Genomic DNA, 10,427 nt, shown 5'->3' on the forward strand with positions numbered 1-10,427 from the left:
AGCCTAAGTGACCATCAATCAATGAATGGATAAATAAAACGGGGTATATATGTATAATGGAATATGATTCAGCTGTACAAAGGAATCAAGTTTGTGATACATACAACAATATGGCTGAATGTTGAAGAAATTATGTTGAGTGAAATAAGCCTGATGCAAAAGGATAAATATTGTCTGATATTACTAATATGAAATAATTAGACTAAGCAAACTCAGAATCAGAATCTAGAATATATAGGTTACCAGGGGCTGGAGTCAGCACAAGGAATAGGGACTTAATGCTTGAATTGTAGAGCTTCTACTTGGATTGATTGTAAAGTTTTGGATATGGGTGGTAGTGACGATAGTACAACACTGTGAATGCAATTAACAGCACTGAATCACACATTTGAATATTGTCAAAAGGGAAAATTTTAGATTGTATATATTTTACTAGAATAAAAATTTAAAAGTAAACAAACATAGGGCTGTACAACACAAACAGTGAATCCCACTGGAAACAATGGACTGTAGTAAATAGTACAATTATAAGAATATTCTTTCATTAATTGTAACAAACGTACCACACTAATGCAAGGGTGGAATATGGGAAATTTGTATTATTTTCATGATTTTTCTATAAACCTTCAACTTCTCATAAAAAATCAATCCACAATGGTTTAAAATGAAAATATGAAAGACAACATTTTCAAATGTAGAGAAGAAAATAAAGTTTCATACCTTTCATGCCATGGGATAGAAAAATATTTTTTGAACATGGCAAGGAAGTTTTAAATACAAAGGAAAACAGTAATAAATTTGACAAGTAAAAAATACATGTAAAAGCCTCCAGAAAGAAAGGATGTGGATAATAGGACCCCTTCTAGTGGAATTCTAATTTAATATGTTTCTTGTTCAAACAATTTTGTACAAAGTTCAACATTGGTATAAGCTACAACTCAGCAATTTCATTCCTTGGAACTTTTGCACATGTGCACTTGGAAGCAAAATTGTTCATAATAGTGAAATTAGCAAAAAGTCTAATGTTCATCCACAAGAGAAGGATGAAAAAAATTTCATTATATTCACACACTGGAAGATTACATGATTGTGAAAAATGAACTATAGGTACATGTAACAACATGCATGAATCGAAGAAAAACATTCTTCATTATTGAGTTTAAAAAGAAAGATGATATACAACATGATACCATCTTTTTATGATTGTAAGTTCTCGTTTATATGAAATACCTAAAATAAGCAAATTTCATAGAGGCAGACAATAGATTACAAGTTACCAGCAACCACAGCAGCAGGAAGGGGGAAGGAGTGGAGGGTGTGGGAAAGGGAGAGTTGCTGCTTAATGGGTGCAGAGTTTGTTTGAAGTGATGAAAAAGTTGAGGTAATGGATGTCAGTGATGGTAGCACAACATTGTGAATAGAATTAATGCCAATGAATGAAAGTGGTTAAAATGAGAAATTTTGAGTCGACTATTTGGTACTATAAGTAAAAAAAAATATATATATATATATATATATATATATGAAAGTGAATAAACAGTTCTATCGCCCACTCCAATTTTCCACCTCTCTTCTCAAGAGATAACTAATGTTATCAGTTTCTTGAGCATCTTTGGAGAGAAATTTTAGACATAAACAGGTCTCCGAAGTTGTGTCCTTTCCCCACATACATGGTAGCACGTCCTACATAGAGACGATAACTCTTTAGGAGACTTCCTGAGTTAGCGTATTTTCTCTCCATCCTTATTGCAATTATTCAATCCATTTTTGAAGAGTATAGGTCTGTTATTTTGTAGAATGTCGCTCAGTTTTGCTTGTCTGGTGTTTCCTTGTGATTAAATTAAGCATGAGCACTTTTGGCAGTAATACCATGAAAGGGGTAGTGTGTCTTTCTTAGATGCTTCATATCAGGAGACACCTTATTATTGGTAAAGTAAATTTTGAGTATTTGGTTAAGGTATAGTCCGTCAGGTTTCTCCATTGCAAATTTACCAGTTTTCCTGTTGTAATTAATAAATAATCTGTGGGCAGATTCTTTGAGACAATATATATCTTGTTCTTCATAAAACATTCACGTTCAGATTTTTACAAACACTGATGAGTTTTGCCTGAATCAATTATTACTGTAATGATTATAAAATGATATGTATTCATTTTATTTTCACTGCCCTCAAGCTCTGCTGAACTTTAGACCCAGGATGGTTCAGTAGTGCTCTGGAGTGCCTCCTGGACCTGTCTCTGCCTTCCTGAAGTCTTGCTTACCATTTTCAGAATGCTCATCATGCAGACTCAGAGGAAGGGTGCATTCCCAGGAAGAGAGAGAAAGATTTTGGGCTCCAGCTGATGGTATCAGATACACTGAACTAGTTTCTGTGCCCCCTCAATTGGTTCCAGAGAAATAAAACAGTTGTAGTGAGGTGGTTGATATTTTTGTTGCTTCTATGCCTTGAACTCTCTCATTGCAGAGATTTTGTCCCTTTTTCTTGTATTTGTTCTAAGATCTCAACAGGTTCTCTTTCTCTGGACAATGAATCTAGATCTTTGTTTTTGAAACCAAATTTGGACTCTTGACTCTGGAACCCCAATTTCTTTAGCAGGTTGTTCTCTGAAATCAATCGCAGGGTAAGGGTTGTTCTTGAACACCTTGATGAGAGTGCATAATTGGGAAGAGGTATAGGAGGTACAGCAGTGTCTGGCTTTTCTGTCTTGAATCTCTGCAGGGGGTCTTGACTGTGGGCTTGGCTTGATTCTAAGACCTGCTCAGCTTTTGTTCTTCCCCACAATAAGTGTCGGGCTCTTCGATTCTGAAGCCAAATCTGGATTCTAGACTCTTCCATGTTAATTTCTAAAGCAAGTTTTTGTGTGGTAGCATAATCCAGGTAAGTTTTTTGGTTTAAAAAGTCAATGAGGATTTTCAACTGGTCAACTGTGAATCTGGTGCAACTGCACCTTCGATGTGTAGCAATCATCTTGTTTGCTAATTGTCGTGGGCCATGTTGAAAGAGATAAAGCTCAAAAAGCAAACAAAACTAAGCAGTATATTATTCAGGGAAATGTCTATGTGTGATGCAGTTATGTGGAGCAATGTACCTCAGAAAAATGCATTCTTCAATTTAATCCATTCTCATAGATGTGAGCCCATTGTAAGTAGGACCTTTTGATGAAGTTACTTCAGTTAACGTGTGGCCCACCTCAATCAGGATGGGTCTTAATCCTGTTACTGAAGTTCTTTATAAGCATAATGAAATTCAGACAGGAAGTGAGAAAGCCACAGTAAGCAGGATGTTGGTCAACAGAACCTGGAACAGAAGGGAGAGGCCTGGAGAAGCCACCATGTTCTTTGCTATGTGACAGAGGATCCCAAGACCAAGGTTCACTGCCAGCCAGCTCCAGAATACCAGCTCTCAGGAGGAAAGCATGGCCTTGAGGACACCTTGATTTGAACTTCCAGCCTTAAAACCATGAGCTAATAAATTCCCATCGTATAAGCCAACCCATTGCATGGTATTTGCTTGAGCACCTAAGGAAACTAAAACATGTGGCAAAAATATTTAATAAAGTAAAGGAATGATAAACATGAAATCAAGAACGGCAGTTACTTCTGGGGAAGGGAGAATAAGATAAGGAAGGAGCACACAGGTAGAGGTAACACTTTTGGTCATATTCTAGTTCTTAAACTGTGTTTCTGTTTGTTCATTTTAATATTCTGCAGCGTAAGCAATATCAATTTTATATACTTTCTTTTGAATGTTTCAAATATAATAAAATAAAACATATAAAGTCTAGTTTCCTCCTTTTAAAATAATACAGAATTCAAAGGGGCTGATTAAGTTCATCCCAGCACCCTTTTTATCCAGCCAAAGTCCATCAATGTTGTCTCTCCTCAGAACTCTTACAGTTTTTCTGCTCCTCATTGAACTAACCTCATTCTCTGATATTCCCCCTTATTATATAAGTCATAAAAATGGCAGTTGTATTCATGTAAGTGTTGAGTGTTTGGGGAGGATTGCTTTCTATATTTTTTTTCCTGCTTTACTGTTAATATATCCCAAAACCAAGTGAATTGTTCGAATAGATGTACTCTTGCTGACTCATTTTAAGCACACAGTCAAAGCAATAATACCTAACAATTTATTTCCCATATGTGTAATTTATTTTTATTGCTTTATTTAGTACCTGGCATTTATTTCTATCTTTCAGGGATCATGTAGCTAATTTGTGAAAATCACCTTGAATTATGTGCCTATCTCCAAAGGGACTAACAACTTTATTCAAATTAAAGTAGCTCTAAGTTACACATGACTATCTGATCAATATAGAGCAGAGATAACATCTGGAGTCTTAGGTTTTAGTCCTGATTCCATCACTAGTAAGTTGCACATTCTTAGTCAAGTTAATCTCATATTAAAAATCTCAGTGTTCACATCTATAAAATGAAAGGGTTGGTGTAATTCTCCTTTAGATGATAAGCTACGTAATTGTGTTTCTAAGTAATGCAAATTACTTAAGTTTTTTTATAAAAATGAAATCAAATAATCCCTATAAAGCACAGGGTATAGTGCTCAACACAGAGAGATTATTAATAGGATTGACATTTAGCATTAACTAAAGTTCCAACTGCATTTCTGTGATACCATGTTTCCATTACTATCCCTCCTTCCTCATTAAATTAACTTCTTAAGAAAAACAATGTTCTCAGAAAACATTGAGTTATTGGATAGTAATTAAATACACAGACTTGAAACAAGGTTCTTGAGTTTTGAATTCCACAATTATTGATCCCAATTATCAAGAGGCAAAGTATGACATTACATACACACAAACATACAGTAGAATAAAAATATGTGATAATGTAAACACTAGTTTTCTTTACAAAAGAAAACGTATGGAGAATGGGATGCGTAGGAAAAGGGGAGAATTGGTAGAGAAGGACAAGTACATGAAAGATAGAGGGTATCTCTTAAGTGTCCCAAGATCTGGCCATCTTGCCTTTGGTTAAAATGGGGTAGAGAGAGAAATAGAAATCCCAGTTTAGTATGTGACCTGAGACAGAGAGAACATGTGCCTTGCTTCCACGAAATAGCCAGAAGGGACATACTGAGTATCTTGGAGAAGCCCCGCCTCTCATATGATGACAGAGAAACAGAATAGCAACAGTTCAATAAGGGGCCTTGATTAATGAGCCTGAGCCTTACCTCTATCTCCTGCAGGGAAAATAGTGAGGACTCCTGGCCTCCAATGGAAACAAGTTAATGCTAAGTGAGGACTGGCGGACCTGTTGAAGACTAATTGGGGAGGAAAGAGAATCAGAGTTCCTGGACCTGATGGTTAAATACCATGGAAAGGCCATGAACATTAGCACACATGTGAGCCTAAGAAACTGACATTGGTTGAGGCAAAGTATGTCAAAATCAATCACAGGACCAGAGGGTGACTATGAGCCTGGCAAATCCTTTCCATGATGCCATGACACACACACATAATATACTACTCTAAGAAAAGGGGGAGTATAGAACCTTGATTTGACTGGAACATCATGTCCTTAAAAAGAAAAAGTTTCAAACTAATAGAGACTAGGTTATATTGATGCTTAAGACTGTGTTCACCTGTATATAGTAGAGATGGGAACAGAATTACTAAGTAAATTTCTATTTATAGATGAAGAATAAAACAATGTTAAACACTTGAGGTGTATGACTATGATCTGTTCACCTGCTTTATCAATATTATTGTTATTATTATCTTCATTATATTCATTGTAAGCATAATTTTCATAAAATTGCTTTTAGCTCTGGTGCTCATGTTCCTTGACTAATTTTAACTCAAAACTCAGCTATTTAGAATTATATAAAATCTACTTCTGTTAAGGATATAGAAATCTGCAATGAATGTCACTCCCACATGAACAATGAATAAAAGCCAGAAAACTACAAGAGCATAACTCTTTTTTGAGCCCATCAGAGAGTTGAGAAACCAAGGTAACCAGGAAACCTGAATCCCAAAGTCACACTAGCCTCTCCAAAGAGACAAGACACAAGCACTGTCTCACTTGAGGCAGAGCACAGAGGAAGATGTAGCCCTTTTACAAGTGGGCACATAGGAATCACCTAAATTTTGACAAATTGTTAAAAGCCAGGTTTGGGCTAACATCTCAGATGTTAGAGGCCCTGGACACAAAGGAAATTTACACTCACTGTTAACCTCTTTCCTACTGGCCTCCACCCGGGGCTAATGAGAAAGACTGGGGACAGGGCAGGGTACAGGGAGAGCAATTCTTGCAGGAAATGATTGGGAGCTGCTCTGATAAGAGAATAATACCCTCCTTGTTACTCCAGACCCTTATCTCTTTCAAGAAAAAGTCTTAAACTGGTGGAAGATAGGCAGCAAATCCAGTATTCCCCAAGACACAAGTAAAGATCCATTGTATCTAAGAGAAGGCCAGAAGAACAGTGCTCTCCCACTGAGGAAAAGGCAGGCGAGAGTTTTGGACTGGATAGCCTAAACTTACACAAGCAGAGGTCTGATAATTCTGAGGCAGGCTGGGAAGCCCAACCTCACATTCAAAGGAGGGTTTGGCTGCCATGCAGGCATCCACAATGCCCAGGTGTAAAGTGCCTGCCTAAGACTGAGACTGGACCAGGACAGCAGAGAGTTGTCTCACCCCATCATGAGTCCAATACTAAATAACAAGCAACTGCAGTCTACTGTTGGGGGAGGATCAAGAGCCCCAAGAAGGAGATCCCTTTGAGGCACAGGTATGCAGGGATGGCTGAAAGCTAAAGGTGGAGCACAAACACTCAAAATACTGCCCCCACCCCAGCACCCCAGTACCCACCCTATCACCCTAAGTACAAAGCAGTAGCAGTGCATTTCTAAAGGAGTCAGAGCCTGCAGCACACTAAATGTAGGAATAGCATGAATATATCCCAAACCTAGTTCAACTCCAGACTAGAAGGATTTAACCTCCCAAACTAAAGGCCTGACAGAAGAGATGAGCCTGTTTCCTGACATCAATGCTATCTATCTCTGAATTGACTGTTATACATATGATTTCTGTAATTCAATAAAAAAGTTGTGAGATACACAAAAAGCAAAGGAGAGGAGAGGATCATTGTCAAAGATCAAGCAATCAAAAGAGCCAGACTCAGACCAAAAGTTGAAACTATGGGCAGAAATAAAATAAATGATTAATATTTTGAAGGATCTAGTGGAAAAGATTGGCAACATGAATGACTAGAGAATTTCAGCCTAGAAATGGAAAAGATAACAAACATATTATCAGAGATGAAGTGTTCCCTGGAGGAAAAGAGAAAGTAAATGTGGCAGAAGAAATATTTGAAGAGATGAAGAATTTTCTCCAAATAACTAGATAACAAACCCAGATGTAAGAAGTTCAAAGAACCCTAAGCAAAATGAATGCCTCTACTATGCAAACAAGCCAGCGGCCAATAGAGTGGACGTCTTTAAAATATTGAAAGAAAAAACCCAACTGTCAACTCAGAATATTGTACCCAGCAAAAATAACTGTCAAACGCTATGTCAAAAAATAACTTTTTTTCCGACAAATAAAACCTGAGAGTATTAACTGTGCACAAAACTGCATTACAAGACAGGCTGGGGTGAAATCCCGACACATCCCAGAGTGATATGGGCAGACAGTATAAGTGTATTTGTGGGACCAGTGAGGAGCTGGGGAGAAATGCGGAAATGTTGGACTTCCGCACCTGGGCTATTGCTGATTTTCCCACAAACACTGGGGACTGCCAATTCAATGGGCCGAGCCCTCAATCTGGGGGCCTAACCCTGTGAGGCTACTTGCTGCAAGGGAGGGGCTAAGCCCACTTATAATTGTGCCTAGGAATCCCCCTTAGAGAGCCTCTTTGTTGCTCAGATGTGGCCTCTCTCTCTAAGCCCACTCAGCAGATAAACTCACTACCCCCCGCCCTACATGGAACATGACTCCCAGGGGTGTGAATCCCTCCAATGTGGGAAATGACTCCTGGAGATGAGCTTGGACCCAGCATTGTGGGATTGAGAGGATCTTCTTGACCAAAAAGAGGAAGAGAGATGAAGCAAAGTAGGGTTCCAGTGGCTGAGAGATTTCAAATGGAGTCGAGAGGTCACTCTGGAGGGTATTCCTACGCGTTATAGAGCCATCACCTTTTAGCCTTTAGTGTGTTGGAATGGCTAGAGGGAAATACCTGAAGCTGTCAAACTGTAACCCAGTGACCTTGATTCTTGAAGATGATTGTATAACTATGTAGATTGCATAGTGTGACTATGTGACTGTGTAAACTTTGTGGCTTATACTCCCTTTATCCAGTATATGGACAGATGAATGGAAAAATGGGTACAAAAGTTAGATGAAGAAAAGAGTGGGATGGAGGGTATGGAAACATTTAGGTATTATTTTTTGCTTTTGTTTTTATTTTGGAGTAAGGAAAAGATTCAAAAATTGATTCTGGTGATGAACGCACAACTGTATGATGGTGCTGTGAAAAACTGTACACTGTGGATGACTGTAGGGTATGTGAATATATCTCAATAAAACTATATTTTTTTAAAAAGTAAATGAACAATGAGGGAGAAGGGGAATAGGGCATTTTGGATATTCTTTTTTATTTTAATTTTCATTTTATTTTTTGGAGTAATGAAAAATGTTCAAAGTTTGACTGTGGTGATGAAAGCACAACTATATGATGATACTGTGAACAACTGATCATACACTTTGAATGATTGTATGTTATATGATTATACCTCAATAAAATTGCATTTAAAAAACCTGCATTACAAGAAATGTTAAAGTAAAATCTTCAGACTGAAAGAGTATGATACAAGATTGGAAATGGATCTACACAAAGAAATGAATATCACTGTTAATGGTACAAATGAAGGTAAGTATAAAAAATAAGTTTTTCTTATTTTTAATCACTTTAAAAAACGATTGAGTATTTAAAGAAAAATTATAACAAAGTATTGTGACATATGTAATTGTATTAGTCAGGGTTTTCCAGAGAAATAGAACTAAAAGTATATAAATACATATATTAAGAGCTTTATTATAAAGAATTGGTTTATGCAACCACAGGGGCTGGCAAGGCCAAATTGCACGGGGAAGGCCAAAAGCTGGAAACTCCTTTAAAGGTCATATTGAATTCCTTGTCTGAATTCCCCATGGTAAGCTGACTGGCTGAAAATTCTGGCAAGAGTTAATGCTGAAGTTGAGGCAGAAATTATTCTTCTAACCCCTGCAATCCTTAGTTTTGGCTTTTAAGACTGCCATCGAAGTGGTTGAGGAGATTTCCCCACATTGCCAAGGGAAGTCTCCTTTGTTGATTATAGACACAATAAACTGGATTGTCGGCAAAATCAACTGATTGTAGATATGAATCTCATCTATGAAATACCTTCACAGTAGCAGGCAGACAAGTGCTTGACTAAACAACTGGAGACCATAAGCTAGCCAAGTTGACACATAAAATTAACCATCAAAATAATGCCAAAATATATGACAATAATAACACAAGGGATGGGAAAGACAATTTGGCAGTATACTATTACAGGGTTTTTAAATGATTTATGAACTAGTAAAATAATATTTGGAAGTAGTCTGTGATAAGGTAAAGATGTATAATATGAACCCTTGGAAGCAACAACAGAGATAGAAAAAATTAGATACGTACAACTAATAAGCTAATAGTGGAGATAAATGGAATTATTTTATAGAATATTTAATCCAAAGAAGGCAGGAAAAACAAAGAAAAGATGGGACAAGCAGAAAACCACTAGCAAGATGGCAAAATTTAATCTAACCCTATCAACAGTTAAGGAAATGCAAATTATCTGATGACCCCTGTGCTAGTTTGAAGCTGTTATGTACCCCAGAAAAGGCCATGTCCTTGACCCCTGTGCTGGTTCGAAGCTGTTATGTACCCCAGAAAAGGCCATGTCCTTTTAATCCATTTGTGTGGGTGCAGACCTATTGTGGGTGGGACCTTTTGATAAGGTTGTTTCAATTGAGATGTGGCCCACCCAAATCAAGGTGGGTCTTAATCCTTTACTTGGAGTCCTCTATGAGAGGATAAAAGAGAAAATCCAGAGGGCTCAGAGAGAAACACCCAGAGAGCTTGGAAGGAAAGGAGAAGCAAGCTAGGACCCACAGAAAGAGCCAGAACCTGGAGGCAATGAAACCCAGGAAAGAAGGATCAGCAGACACCAGCCATGTGCCTTCCCGTGTGACAGAGGAACCCCAGATGCCATCAGCCTTTCTTCAGAAAAGGTGTCTTCCTGTTGATGCCTTAATTTAAACATTTTCATGGCCTTAGAACTGTAAATTTGTAAACTGATAAATCCCCATAAGAAAAGCCAACCCATTTCTGGTATATTGCTTTCCAGAAGCTTTAGTAAACCTAAATAACCCCATTTAA

General features: G+C 37.6%; 1 pseudogene; it reads right to left on the reverse strand.

Moving 5' to 3' along the window:
• Positions 1-2,502: 2,502 nt before the first annotated feature.
• LOC119513507 lies at positions 2,503-6,583 on the reverse strand (annotated as a pseudogene).
• Positions 6,584-10,427: the final 3,844 nt, after the last annotated feature.

This window comes from Choloepus didactylus, chromosome 2 (assembly GCF_015220235.1).
Source record: "Choloepus didactylus isolate mChoDid1 chromosome 2, mChoDid1.pri, whole genome shotgun sequence".
NCBI lineage: Eukaryota > Metazoa > Chordata > Mammalia > Pilosa > Megalonychidae > Choloepus > Choloepus didactylus.